The following is a 15,885-nucleotide window of genomic DNA, read 5'->3' on the forward strand; positions in this document are numbered from 1 at the left end:
TTATTCATACTTACTCACATTTTACATATATGATTTTTACTCCCATCTGAATTTCTGTGTTAAATTCTGTGTAAATTAAAGCATCAATTTTTATGTCTTTTCAAAAACTTATCTCTAGTATCTCTTTTAATATACATTCTTTCATAACACATTTGTTTTTCAGTTTTTGTCTGTCTGAAATGTCTCTATTTTACATTAATTTATCCAGGATATTTTCTCTGGATATCAAATTCTAAAAAACTAATGTCTTTTCTGTAGGACTTTAAAGATACTTTAAATATGTTACTAAATTTTCTTCCAATTCCATAATTTTTTTGAGAATTTAGCCTCAGTATTATTGTTCTTTGTAAAACCGTGGGTTGGTTTTTTTTTTTTTTTTTTTTTCTGGTTGATTTTAAATTTTCTTATTTTCTTTAGTTTCAGCAGTGTTAGTATAAAGTGTCCTGGTCTATTTTAATTATACTACTCAGTATTTGTAACACTTTCTAAATCTGTGTTTGATGTATTTCATCCATTTTTAGGAATTCTTGGCCATTAGGTCTTGGAATATTGCTTCACCCATTTTCCTACTCACGTTCTAAGACTCTAGTTAGATGCATATTATCTTTTCATGTTGTCTCATGTTTCTGATGTGTTATTCTCTGTATTTTCCATCTTTCTCTTTTCTGTACTTTCAGGTTTAATATTTTCTACTGAACAATCTTTCAGAAAATGGATCCTCCTTCCCACGGTGTCTAATTACTGTTGTGTTCCTAATTTCAACGTTATGTTTTTCTGATATAGAATTTCCACTGAATTCTTTTTTTTTTTTTAAGATTTTTTATTTATTTATTTGACAGACAGAGATCACAAGTAGGCAGAGAGGCAGGCAGAAAGAGAGGAGGAAGCAGGCTCCCCGCTGAACAGAGAGCTCATGCTCAATGCTTGATCATGACCTGAGCCGAAGGCAGAGGCTTTAACCCACTGAGCCACCCAGGCGCCCCCCACTGAATTCTTTTTTATTTTCAGTGATTTCAGTTTCCAGTGATCTTCCAAAACTTCATATCTTGTCATCTAATTGTCAAATATTTTAATTAAAATTATTTTAAAGTCTGTTTTTGGTAACTCCATGGTTATTGCTTTTTATCATTTTTATCTATTTAGTCCAATCCTCTTGTAAATCTGGTAATTTTTGAATATTGTAACATGTATGTGAACAATTTTAGAGATTCTGGCTACATTATTCTTGGAGTAGAAATTAATTTTCTTCCGTAAGCAGTTTAAGTAAGGCCAGAGGACCTTGGTAGCATCAGACATTGGGATGGTTTGAGACTGGCTTTTGTTTTTGCAATGGCTGGTCTTTTACTGGTTTGCTTTTTCCCTTGAGAGGCAGCTATTCCTGGACCTCAGTGGAAGTCTTGAGTATTTACTGGGACCCTCTCCTCCTTAGGGATTTCTGAAGTCCCATTTTTATTTCATGCTAACAATATTGGAAACCCAAGTGTACTTAGCTTCGGTGTGTTTATCAGCCACTTCCAGCTTGACCCTTTGACCTTTCACTCAAAAGCCAAAATGCAGAATGCATTTTTCTCTTTTCATCTTTCTTTTTTCTTGACCCTTTGAATGCTGAAGCATAGTAATTTTTGCCTCCCTCTTTCTGTTCGGCCTACGTGCCCTGAAATGCTTAGGAATAGAGATACATGTTTTAAGGGGGAAACTTTGATCTTACAACAATGTAGTTTTATTCTCTCTGGGATTCTGGCCCCTCCAGGCCTGGCTGCTTTGGTCTTTCTCCAGTGCTTTCATCTAAATGCATTTCTGATATTTTATCCAGAATCTGTAATTGCTTTCTGAAGAAGGTTGATTTGATATAACCTACTCCATTACAGCCTGAAGAGAGTTCTAAAAATCCATGTTTTAAAATTTCTAAAAAATCCATGTTTTGAAATATTTCATCACATAGGAGTGGATTTCCAGTATCATTTAGAAGATATTATATTAAACAGTTACAGATTTTTTTTTTATTTTTTAATCTTTTTAAGGTTTGCTTATTTTGAGAGAGAAAGCATGAGCGTGAATGGGAAGAGAGGCAGAGGGAGAGAATCTCTAGCAGACTCCCTGCCGGGTGCATGTCTCAATGTGGAGCTTGATCTCATGACCCATGACATTATAACCTGAGCCAAAATCATGAGTCCAGCGCTCAACTGACTGAGCCAGCCAGGCATCCCTTTGTTTTTTTAAATATATGAATCAAAGTATATGGATATGGATACATGTGTATTAAATATAAAACTGGGATCATACACAGAGACACACATATAAAAGAAATGCACCATGATCGTTGATTCCAAGTAATGACATTATCCTTGTTTTTCAATATTTTCCAAATGTTCTGCAGTGCTTTACTTTAGCAGTAATCAAAAGACCTATTTTTTTTAATTTTTTTAAAGATTTTATTTATTTATTTGACAGGCAGAGATCAAAAATAGGCAGAGAGGCAGGCAGAGAGAGAGAGGAGGGGACGCATACTCCCTGCTGAGCAGAGAGCCAGATGCGGGGATCGATCCCAGAATCCTGGGATCATGACCTGAGCTGAAGGCAGAGGCTTTAACCTACTGAGCCACCCAGGTGCCCCAAGACCTATTGTTTTAAAAATAAATGTTTAGCAAGGTCTATTGAAGAGGCTATCAGAAAATTAAGTTGCTAGACATTTTTATTCTCAGAAGACTTGAGACCAGCAAAGGTTTCATTTGGACTGGGCTTAAGGCAATTGGCCGACTCCTGGGGGAGAGGTCAGCTTTCAAGATCTTATGCCCCTGTCGTGGGAGCAGACTGTGTGTGTAAGCAGTGTGGAAGGCAAAGAAGGATCATATTGGTCTTTTCAGCAAGTTTGGTGTGAACTCTGGGAGTCAGATGAAATGGAACTTCTCTTAATTGTTCTTTATCGAGCTATGCCAGTACCTTGGTCTCTCCTGTCTCGACACGGACCCTGGCATTGTTTTCCATCTTGTGAAAGTACTACCCCCTCAGGGATGGGTCACTGTATTTGTAGGAAATGACTGTAGTTTGATCTGTGTATTTCTTCCCCTTTTCTAGGGGAAAGGAAGAGCATTGCTGTACCATAATACTGAAGCCTGTGAATATTTTGGAATAGCCCAACCTCTCAAAAATAGTCAACCTATGAAAATTACCTCACTCCAAAATATTTCTCCAGTAGGATAATTCTTCACAGTTTACTTAGCCCAGTGCTCTCTGTTTCCATTATTCTAAATGAAATTAGTACTAATCTCATGGAAAATCTCCGTCTCTTCTCCATAGCTAACTTTGATTTATCTTTGGTGGCAAATGGAGCACAGCAGAGCACAGTGACTAAGTTCCCAGATCCTGGGCCAGACAGCCTAGGTTCAAACTCCAACTCAGGCATTTATACATTAAATATATTCTTAGTTTCTATTATGAGTTAGGCTCTGTTTGGGGAAGGCAAGGAATACCATGTACTCATGGTGTTACCTCAGATAACTCACGTACTCCTTCTGTGGCACAGTGAGAACACGAAGAAGAATTCACATTTGACTGATAGTTTCCAGCTTGTGTTTTCACATACATTATCTCCCTTGGTTCTGTTGTCAAGGCAGGTCTTATTATCCCAATTTTTCATAAAGAAGAAACAGCTATAGGGCAAGTTTAGAAGTTTTAATGATACCTAGTTCTCCTTACTAATTTTACAGAAAATAACACTGGCTCTCCATAACATTCCCTTCCCCTTAAGTTAATAGTATCTGAACTACTTTCTAATAAAATACATACTTATGCTCATTCCCTTTCTTTTTTTTAACATTACAAATAGATGCCAAAACAGAAATAATCATATTCCTTTTGATTTTGAATGGAAAGGAATTTTGCATTGAATAACCTAAATTATTTTGAATTTGAATAATCAAATTCCTTTCAACCTGATCTGGATTTAGGCAGGGAAATGTCTAGGAGGTCAAACATTTGGCCCTTGCCCTCCCCTTTCCTTTCCTTTACTTCTTCTAAATCAGAAGTCTGCCTCTAGTGGAGTCCCCTTCCTACGGGACAGCTCAGTGCATGGGAATTCTTCACGTGAAGACTTTCCTTGACCATGGCCAGCTACCCTGCAGAGAGGGGCAGGTGAGAAGAATCCCAGTTCCTTCTGAAACCATGATACTTGGAGTCAGCCTCACTTTTACCAGCCTAAAATCCAGCTCATTGTCATGTCCTAAATAAGTTTTCTTCTCTCTGCCTCTCCTTTTCCAGTCACTTGCAAATGTCCATCATTTCAGGAATACTTACTTATCTGTGCACCATTGACAGAATCCAGGTAAGATTATATTGTTTTCACAGAAGGAAATGTCAGAACAGCCAGTGTGAAGTTTAATCTCAGGTTGGCACATTCAGGTGAGGGGAGGCTCTCCCATGGTCACCTCACCTTTGAGAGGCTCTTAGGGTCCAGCTTTGCTCCCCCCGGAATCATTCATTTCCCATCTGAGCTGCCATGCGGGGCACATGACAAAGAAAGACACACATAATTAGGACCATTTTCACCAAGGAGTGTCGGGGAAAACACTCACTGAGAAACTGATTTCCGTCTCAGCAGAGGTATTAAGGGGTTTGTCCAAAAGAAACTGAAAATGACCGTTAAACACTGCTTTTGGGCAACACTTTAGTTCTAACAGCACTTTCTTTCAGATTTGAAATGGTTAAAAGTCAAAGGGCCAGAATCCTAGGGACTAGAGGAAAGGAAGAGAAAGAGGAGCTTTTGATAAAATCTGTGAACAGACGAGGCATCAAGGAGTTGCTACTCTGAATGTAGGAAACCACACAGGCTGGGATGCTCCAGGTCTCCAGATGGGAAGGCTTGTGAAGAGCGTTTTGAAGGAAGATAGAGAGATTCTCAGAAAGAGCATTCCCCTGTACATCTGTAATTCCAGATGTATGCGTGTGAACATACCGGGGGGTATGTATGTAGGTACACGTCAGAGTGAGCATTTCCTGAGTTCTCACCGTGACTCAGACTGTGCTAAACTCTACATATGCATTTTCCTAATCAGTTCCCAGAGCTACCCTACAGTTAAGGCACTTTTGTTGTCTTCATTTTACCAAACAGTTGAGCAGGTAAGAAATCAGGCCAAGGTCACGCTGCTAGTGAGTGGCAAACTGGGAGTCTGTGGGTCTGTGTGTGTGTATGTATATTTCCAATACTTGAGCCTGTTAAATCCTTAACACTGTACCGTATTGGGAGGATTTGTCCTCGATGTTCTAAAGAGGATTAAGATATGCACTCAAGAAAAATGAGGATTTTAAGGCAGGTAAAATGACCCAGAACAGCCGGCCGATGGTGTCAGGAGGATTCACGTATCAATGTCTAAGTAGAGAGTTAATATGATTAAAAGGAGGTAAGAAATAGAGGGAAAAGTACAAATATTTGACCTTCTGGACACTTTTCCTTAAATCAAAATCAGGTGAATCAAAAAGATTATTCCTGTTTAGCCTTATTTTTATTTATAAGGCTAATAAAAGAACATAAATATATATATTATCAGAAAGCTATTAAGATCTAAATCTCCTCTATACCATAGAGACTTTTCAGGGCCATCTTCAGTGATTTCCAACATATCTCCAGGAATATCACAAAAGCACGAAATCTAAAAGCCAAAAAGAGTACATTTACCAATAGCGAATTGACCAAGTAGAAAAGGCCAGTGTCTGTGAAGACCTGAACTCAGTTACTGCACCCACCACCTCCAGCTGTGGGACTAGAACATTCCCTCAACTCCCTGCATCAGAATGATATCCCTTTGCCTGCTGCGTTTTCAACTGGAGGCCTTTTTCCTTTATCATACCTCATACCTGTTTCTACTTGTTTCCCCTGCTGCAAAACTCTCAGTTTCCAAGGGACCCATGAACCTGCCCCTTCTCACTGTGGCCTTCCGACTTCCTGGCCCTCTGCTTGAAGGCCCTCTCCATACCCATGTCTGCCACCATTGGTGGTGAGGTAGACCACCAGGTGGGATGACTTCAGCCTGTCAGGCCTTGGATTTGCTCAACTCCATGTACTTTTTCCTTTCCACTCCCCAACCTAGCACCTGCTCCTGTACTGGGTGGTCATCGTTGGGCACATCCTCAATGCCAAGTGCGCCTGCTCTGACCAGCACTTCTTCCAGCAAACCCTGCAGTCCCACCTGCAGCCGTCCCTTACCCACACAGAGCCCACACCACTGCCGCTGTTCCCTTTGTTACCTGTCCACCACCCTCTGTTGACCCTCCTCCCCTTACCTTCCTTTATCCATCAGTCGTCTCTTTCTGTCCCTGGTATGCACTGGAGGAAATCTTCCTTTGCTTCCCACTGCCGACACCCGCTGAGGTGAGCGCTACAGGAAAGCCGCAGCCCAAACTGGCAGGGGCGAGCAGCTGTGTCCTGTAGTCGTGCTGTTGCCCTTGGTGGTCCCCTCTCTCCTCTCCAGAGCTGAGTTCTCCTAACTTACACTCTCGCCTTACACCTCCCACTTCCCTTCTCTCCCACTCTGCCCTGACTCGCTGCTGACAGTCTTGCTTTCTGTTTCACTAGTAAGATAGAAGACATTACCATGGTCTCTCCACCCCCAATCATGCAGAATATCAGATGTGTATCACCAGCCTTTCTCTTCCCTCCCTGTTACTCTCGAAGAAGATTTCTCCACTTTTATGCACTGCAGACCTTCCCAGTGGTCTCTGAAGAGCCCTTGATCATGGGTTCTGAGTTTCTCTGTTTCAGCCTGTCCTTCTGATGGATCCTCCTTTTCGTACGTGAACACCATCCCCTGTCTGCCTTGGTCACACATACTTTTTCATCTTCTGCATCAACTTTCCTATAGACCTCCTCAACAAAACTCCTTGAAGTAGACTAGACCGGGAGTCTCTGCTTCGTTACTCCCTACTCATTCTTCAGCTCGTTCCAATCTGGTTTCTCTTCCCACCATTCAGCTAAAACTGTGTTCTGAGAAGTCTTCAGTGATTTTCTTGCTGCCAAATCCAGGGGAAGTTTTCCATACTTGTCTACCCACCCCTTTCGTAGTATTTTGTTTTATTTTTTAAAGATTTTTATTTTTTTTATTTATTTGACAGAGAGAATGCAAGTGGGAAGGGGAGGAACAGAGAGATGGGGAAGCCAGCTCCTTAGTGAGCAGGGAGCCCAAGGTGGGGCTCCATCCCAGGACCCTGGGATCATGACCTGAGCTGAAGGCAGATGCTTAACCCACTGAGCCACCCAGATGCCCCTTCAGTAGTATTTTACACACGTGAACATTTACTTCTTATTGAGAAGTCCCTTCAGTTGTCTTTGAATCATCACATTTTCTTAATTCTCTTCCAACTTTTTTGGCTGATGATTCTCAGACTTCAGTGCTGATTCTCTCTCTTCCACCTGACCTCTAAATGGTGGGTATCCTCGCAGCTCAATCTCCAGTCCTCTTGACTGCCTATACCCTCTCTCTAGACTCAGTGCCTTAAAAACCACCCATAGGGCGATGATTCTCAATCTGTCACTTCTCCCCAACACTCCAGACTCATGTATCCAACTGCCTACTCGATATCAACATGTGGGTGTTCAATAGGCATCTCAAACTCAGTATTCCGTGAACAGAATAATGGGTTTTGTTCTCCACTATTTTGCATTCCCTCTGCCCCCACTTCTTTTTCTGTGACTCAGTAACTTTCATCACCTAGCCAATCACTCAAGCCCAAAACATACATATAGGCAAATCAGGCAAACGAAGGGATCATCTTTTAGTCCTTCCTTTTCTTCATCTTTTGTATTGGGTCCATCACCTGGTTGTCTTTATCACTTACTACTATCTAACCTTCTCTAGTTTATTTATCTCACTCGTCATTTCCTCCTCTATCTGTCAGCTTCGGAAAGGAGAGTTTGGGGCTTGTTTTGTTCCCTGCCAAGGAGTACAGGGTACACAGTAGACCTGTGCCATAAATATTTGTTGAGCGAGAGTCTGAAGGTCAAATCCTTTGCTTCTTCCTAAGCCTGTTGTGGCCTGGAAGACTGTAATATCTGAGCATGTTTCTTCACTCAAGGCAAAGGACCAGACAGCAAATAACACATGCAGGGATATTTCTGTTAAATTTCAAAACCATTGGGGCAGCCAGGTGACTCAGTAGGTTAAATGTCTGACTCTTGATTTTGGCTCACGTCCTGATCTCGGGGTCATGGGATCAAGCCCTGTATCAGGCTCTGCACTCAATAGGAAGTCTGCCCTAGATTCTTTCTCTCTCCCTCTGCTCCTCCCCTGTTCATGCTCTCTCAGTCTCTAAAATAAATAAAATAAATCTTTAAAAAAATAAATTTCAAAGTCATTAATATCTTCATGTAATTTTTTTTTACTTGTTTCTCTTACTAACAAAGAGATGGAGTAAATTAAGAGCTAACAAGGTCGGTCAGTAAGAGAAAAAGGCCACAACACAGTAGCTTAGTTTTGGTCCGAAGTTTTAATGGTAAGTAGTTGGGGTGAACTCTCATTCCAGTGCCTCTCCTACAGGCTAATAATGTGAGGCTCACTGCAGTGAAGTAATTTGCTTGGTCACAAAGCTGCTGAGTGGGACCACCCGGACAGCACTGCGGGCTTCCGATGTTTAGACCAGAATAGTGATATGTAGACTCATTCATGTGTACTATCTACACAACCCAGTATACAGCTTCTTCTCTTACATACTTACCATCAGGTGGGTTTGTGCACGTCATGTTGCCCTGTAGTCCTTTTAAATACTGTTGACTCTCACAATCCATTCCTAGATGAAGAATCCATCTCCACACGAAGTAGTATATATGTGCGAGTGAATTTGACCTCATGGTAGGCCTAGGTTCAAGTGAGGAAGTTTCCAGGTTAACGGCATGCTTTAGGGACTGGCCAAGGATTAAGAAGCATATGATTGAGCCATGGGAGTGTCTGGAAATGCAGGTATTTGCTAAGTGTTCAGACATTTCCCACTTGGGTTTGACTATAACCCATATGTACTTTATCCAGAGAAATAAAACATAAATGTGGTTCTTGATTACTCTGTTCAAATTCACTGTATATTTGTGTCAGGATTTTATCCAAAGATCAAATTTTGGAAAGCATTTCGAGAAATGGGAGATGCTGTGTTGGGATTCAATTCCAAATTTACGAATCTGGAAACAAAACTAAAGATTCTAGTGATCTCGCTTTGCTTTGAACATGAGCCCATCAAGTGGGAGGAACTGTTGAAAGCTTTTTTGTGGGAAGGAATCCAAGAGTCTATTGATTGGGTTTCACATTTTATGTATCCGAATCTTTACTTTAAAACCATAGGAAGCAAATAGATGGAGGTATAACCAGAGCTTTTATCTTAATACACATGGACAGAAGCAAAAATATATAATTTTAAAACATGCTGGACACAAAGAAAGATAGTTTTATGGCTCTAAACTCTTTAATGTAACAAACCGACAGTGAAGAATTAAATGTGCTAGTTTATAGGGTTTTCTAGCCATCATCTATCACTTATATAAAACTTTTGACCATATGCTGATTGGGCTCAGGAAGGGAATCACGGACTCTAAAAAAGATGCTTGTTCTTCGGTTGGTCAGAGAATATACACTAGATCAAGACCATGAACTGATGTTCAGTGTGGAGAAATTCTCCTCCTTTAGATAATGCCCATTTCAGCATAAATTTCATTTTTCCCAGAAAACAGTCTTACCCTTTTAGACTAGAGATTGTTTTTTTGTTTTGGGTGGGGGGTTGGCTTGTTTGTTTTTGTTTTGTTTTGTTTTTTTAAGTAATCTCTACACCCAGCATGGGGCTTGAACTCACAACTCTCAAGATTAAGAGAGATCAAGAGTCACGTGCTTTACTGACTGAGCCAGCCAGGCACCCCTAGATACTAGATCTTTGATTCATGTTTCCCGTAGAATTTTGTCTTCATCTCTTCAGCTCATTTATCATACTGTATGGAAATCATGTATTTCCTTTCCTGATTCTCTTACTGAAGCCAAGCCCTGATTCTTACTTTCTACGGCATCTTCAGCAATGCACATAGATATTCAAAAACTATTTGTGGGTGAAATAAATATATGGATAAGAAGTGTGTATGTGTGAGTGCACGTGTGTACACACATGCACAATTACACACACACACACACCAGGAACACGAGACACTGAGAGCAGAACTGAATGTGCAGTTAAGAACTATGGATGCTCTGGGAGCTCAGATGAGTTGGCAGTAACCAAAAGCTGAGTGCACTGAGTTTCTTTCCTGGGGTAGAAATTAGAGCCATTCTGGGCCTTGAATGGTGAGTGGTAGGAGGTTGATAATGATCAGGCCAGAGGAAGAGAACTGCAGATCAGCATGGGACGTGGGACGGACTGGGGATAAAAGCCGCCCTTGAAACTGTGTCCTTGGGTGTGCCTGTTGGGTCAGATCCTGAGTGGTGCTTTCACTCTTACTCTACACTTCTTCCTCGTCTCTCCTGTGTGTGTCACCCACACAGCCCAGACTCTGGAGTTTTCCTGGAAGCATTTGCCAGACCTTCACAGCCACATGCTTCTGTGTGTGTGTGTGTGTGTGTATATGTGTGTGTGTGTGTGTGTGTGTGTGTGTTATTCTAACTGCGGCTTTCGCCCAACAGAAGATCGGATGCCTCTGCCCACCTCATCAACTTCAACCCATGTTGAAACAGTTTAAAAATATTTTCTTCATCTAAACAACTTAGATTTTCTTTGCTCTATTGTTTCTGTTCAGTAATTGTGTTGCTTATGGAAAGGACAATCTGATAGTGTAGAAACATGCTATAAATAAAACGTAATTATCACCATCTTCTCTCTGCCTCTCCATGTTACTGAGCAGAGCGAGCGGACATCTCCAAACACGTGATGAAGAAGATGTCTGTTGCTCACATTCCCGGTGGCTTACCTGCCCCCAGTGAAGGCTGTGATGGAGGGAATACGGTCCTGATGGTCCTCTGTGCACACGCTGTGGGGGCGCCTGGCTCACGAGCAGGAGGTGGAAAGTGACAGGCTGGCAGGGGACTTGGTTTTGAATGAAAGACATTATTGTACACAGCCTGAGACAAAGAGGAGACATGGGTAGAGGCAGGCGGCACGGTTGAAATATGGAGGCTTTGGACTCAACCCTGCCCCCTGCATTAAGAGAAACCTCTCTGAAAGAATGAATCAGTATAATCAACAAATCAGGGCAGCATTCTAGGCAATTAGTTGCCAAGGCTATTGTGCAGAGTGTGTTAATTAGCACACGCTTTTATTGCTTCTCCCTTCCTATTGGCTAAGCTTAATATAGTAACACACATGATTATGTAAAACCATTAATGACCATATTCTGGCAATTCTTTAAGCATCAGCAAGTGGAGGGGGAGATGCAAAGATGAAGATCTGACTGTGGTCTGTTCATACTCCTGGGTCAGAGCCGGGGTGCCAGAATGAGCTGACAAGGGATGGGCACACTCAGCTCCCCCTTTTTTTGAACAGTTGAATGAACCCCATGCCAGACACAGGCCAGAAGGAGGGGAAGATCTGTGTCTAAGTCTTGGTGTTCTTTGGGACCAAGATCTTAGTTAAGTAGCAAATTGGACTTAACTACTCTACAGATTTGGTCTGTATCTCCTGGCTTCAGAGAGATATCATAAATGTAAGGTTCAGCAACACTTTAGAAACAAAGGTATAATGCAAGTCAGGGGGCAGTGTTACTAGGATTGCATCCATTCAGCTGCCAACTGGCTAGGGTCTGGAATACGTTCCACTGAGGCAAAACCCAGTATTTGTGTAAGAGCCAATAAATCTTGGCAATTAGATTCAGAAGACACAAATAACTTTTTTTCAAAAGTGATAGCTCATTTATTAATGCATTGATTTAAAGCCAAAATGTATATAATTCTAAGTGTGTGTGGCTTAAGGCAAAGAAAACCTTTTTATTTTAAAATTTCCATCCAGTCAGTAATGTCTTCCTTCTTTTGCTCTTGTTTGTTGCTTACCCTTTGGCCATGGGTGTGTTGTATTTCACTGTATTATGCAAACAGGGCAGAGAGGACTTCCCAGCAGGAAGAAGAGCAGGCTGGTAGCGTTTGTCAGGTGTGTATGACAGTGAGCGCTATGGCACTGGCTTTGAATCTACTGATCTTGACTTTGAGCTTGGCTTCCCACCCGGGACTCTGTCAGCTTTCGAAACCACCCCCCCCCCCCAACCCCCAACCCCGCCCAGAAGGTGATCATGAGATTCGTGCAAAACAATGGCAGTGTGTGCCCAGCTAAGGCGTGTACAGCAGGTGGTCCTTTCTGACTGCGTCTAGTGAGCATAAGGCGAGGAGTTGCTGCTACACATGGGTGCCCCTGGCGGCTGCCTTCCAGAAGAACTGAGTGCGGCATTGTTCTCTGACGGGGAGCGATGCAGACATCTGAAGACCCAGCACCTGAATCAGCTCTGTTTTGTGTTTAGAAGACCTGGTGCCAGGACCTCCCTGTCGGACGCTGAGGTGACACAGGCCAGCCGAGGTCTGACCCAAGGGCTTCATGCTGGGACTCGAAGGAGGACAAGGAGAGATTTTGGCTTTCTGTACTCGAGGCAGAAAATTCTGCTTCCTCAGACTTGTAAGAAGATTTAGAGGCTATTTTAAGGGGTTCAACTGAGCCTGGCGAGTCCAATTTGGATAACTGGACCCGCAGCTGTTATTCCTGAATAAGCTTTTACTCACATAATTAGCTCCCCCTCACGCTGGGCTCTGAGAACATCCTAGATTTGGTTTGTCAAGATTGAAGTGCTTTCGCTACCCAGGAGCAAGAAGTGTAACCCCAATGGCAGTATGAATGAATGGGTCCAGTGATGAAGGCAGCAAGGACATTGAGCACCACTGTCTACCTGGCTCTGAGCTCTGGGAGCCCCTATTGCGGAGCTGAGAACAGAGAAGACATGAGACTGTGGATGAAGGTGACCAGTAGTGACTGTTCCAAGGGGTTCAGAGGAAGAGCCATTAATCCAAGCTGGCCTTGAAAAAAGGCTTCCCAAGAGACCTGACCTGTGAGCTAGGTGGGGAAGGAGAGAGCCAGCTGGAGAGAAGGCATGTGGGACAGGGGGACAAGAGGGTGCGTGTAGACTTAGAGGACCTGAGCTCACCATCTGCCAAGAATATGCTAAGACCTTTCCCTCCCTGGTCCCGTTGCCTCTGAAGGCTGATGGCTTGAAGGTTTAGAGCATCAAAAGTATATATCAGGTGGACTTTAGGACACACTTTTCTGGTAGGGTGAGATCTCTTTCTCTCATCTTGTGATTCTACTGTCTTTTGCAACCTTGAGTATTTCTGCATCTCAGAAATAAATGCCACAGCCATGTTGTTCCACGCCAGGTAAATCTGGGATCCAGGGTAAGTCAGAAGACTGCTTTGGGCCATTGGATATGTCTGATTGGGGTGGAAGTATAGAGAAAAGAATGTTTCAAAGGACTTTTCCCCCTGTGCTTCTTATCGTCTGTAAAATGGGCTTAGGAATACCCCATCTCTCTTTTTCATAAATAGTAATGAGATGAAAATGAAATAAGCTACCTCAAAGTGTTTTGAGAGGAGATAAAAAAATAAAATATTTAAAATTTTAATTTATTACTAATTTTATTTATTATTAGTTAATCTTTAAAGGGGAGCCAGATGATTTTGATGTACTAGAATATCTTGTCTTAATTAAACACTTATTACCTGGTAATCTGAAGGTGTTCTTGTTCACTTTACCTGACTGGTCAGGATTAATGGCTGGGAAAGATATTGCACAGATTTCTAGATTCAAGTAAAAGCTGAGTATTGTTGGATGAGTAAATCATGATATTTATTTTCAATCACATTCTCTAACTGTGTCCATGTTTTTCTTGGAATTCACTTAGTAGATTTCCATCTTCCTGGCTGTCAATCCGTTTCCAAGCAGACTAATTGGAAGGGGCTACATTATGATATTGCTTACAGAATGTTTCATTTGGAAGACTGTTTTTAACAAGTTGGAAAATTTGGATTCCAAGTTTTAAGTGTGCAGAAATGAGAGGCCTCATAAGTTACATGCATTGTTTTGGGTAACAAAATTTTGAAACAATGGAAATACTTGTAAACACCAGAACTTTTTCAAAGGTTCTCATGATCACTCAAGTTTTCGCTCTTGAAAATTATTTTCTTTCTCACGCATTTCTTTTGAAAATTCACCTTTACAGTGAAGGGACCTTAACTGCATTTGTTTTGTTAAGAGTGTTTTTTAGGACATTTTGTTTTGTTAAACATTTGAAATACTTGTGTCTCTATAGAAGAAATGTGTAACTCATGTACAGAGCATCAGTGCATATAGAAAATGTTTAGCAAGGCTTCATTTTTATAGTTTGGGGTCATTATCTCTCTATAAAGTTCCAGCTCTTCTTCCTGTGCCCCAATGCCTCATAAGGGTTGTGTACATCCTACTATTTTTTTTAACTTTCAAAAAAGGTTTATTTATTTATTTATTTTAGAGAGAAAGAGAGAGAGAGAGCAGGAGCACAAGTAGGGGGAGAGGAAGAGAGACAGGGAAAGAGAGAGAGAGAATCCTCAAGCAGACTTTGCACTGAGCAAGCAGCCTAATGTGGGGCTTGATCCCAGGACCCCAAGATTGTGACCTGAGCTGAAACCAAGAGTTGGACACTCAACCGTCTAATCCGTCCTGACATCCCACACACCCTACTTAGAGACACTGCTGTAAGAGTCGCAAAAAGGACAACTTGTTCTACCTGTTAAGAGGCCAGGAAATTGCTACTAACAAGGCACCATGCGGTAGAAAGCTTTGGGTCTTATGTTTTATTGTCTAAAGTATGTCACAGAAGACGATGGGTCCTCAGCCTCCCCTCTCCATCCTGTGTTTATCCTACTGGTCACCAAAACACCCCAACTCCAGTCCACAGTGAGGTCCCTTCCTTCTTACCCATCTACAACTCTCGCCCCCTGCCCTATGTAGGTTTTCAAGATCTCAGTGCTTTCCACAAGTCATCAGATTCATGGGACTACACTTAAAATTCATTACTAACTAGGAGCAGAAGGCATGCAGTTTTGTGAGTCAGAGTTTCCTCAACTGTAGAAAGGCTTCAACTATATTTCAAACATCCCTTCTAAGGATTTAAGAATCTTTCTAAATTTTTGGACTCTCCCTGAGCAAAGATGTAGGAACTCATAGTTAATTTGAGCTAGTAAATTCCACTAGCTCCCCTATATTCTCAATAGAAATATTTTTTACTGCATTGTAAGTTAACCCATGTTATGATGACTTGCTGAAAATATTTATTGAAGAGTGTAGGGAACCTTTGATCTTTTTCCACTGAGTACTTTCAACTCTTTCCATTCATTCTCAGATTTGAAACAGAATTAATTGATGTGTTTCATGTGATGCATGCCGTTTAGGCAAATCCAAACCCATTATTATTGACCTTGCTTACCATTTATATGACATTTAATATTTACAAATTAGCATTGCAATTATTTGAATGCACAGAATTATAACAGCTGCTAGCATAAATTTCTCCTTAGGTTTTGGCAGAAAAAGAGTTTAATAACAATAATGGCATGATAATAACAACTTGCCTTGCCTTAGAATCGTATTTTGGGGGGTTGGAAGTGGGTGCATTCGTTATAGATACTATCGATTGTTTTGACAGAAAAGGAAATATGCTTCTGGGGAATATAACAAAAAAATAATACTTATTGGGAGTCTATTGCCCGATGCCATAGTGGGAGCATGTAAATGTTTGTTCATTCGGTCGACTGGGGAGTTGGAGCATTCAGGCCGGTGGAGGCACCATTTTTCCTTGGTGTGAGTTTCCGCACTGACCTGAGGACTCAAGCCTTCTAGGTAGACTTAAACCTCTCCCAGTGAAAC

Source organism: Meles meles, chromosome 17, assembly GCF_922984935.1.
Source record: "Meles meles chromosome 17, mMelMel3.1 paternal haplotype, whole genome shotgun sequence".
NCBI classification, from domain to species: Eukaryota; Metazoa; Chordata; class Mammalia; order Carnivora; family Mustelidae; genus Meles; species Meles meles.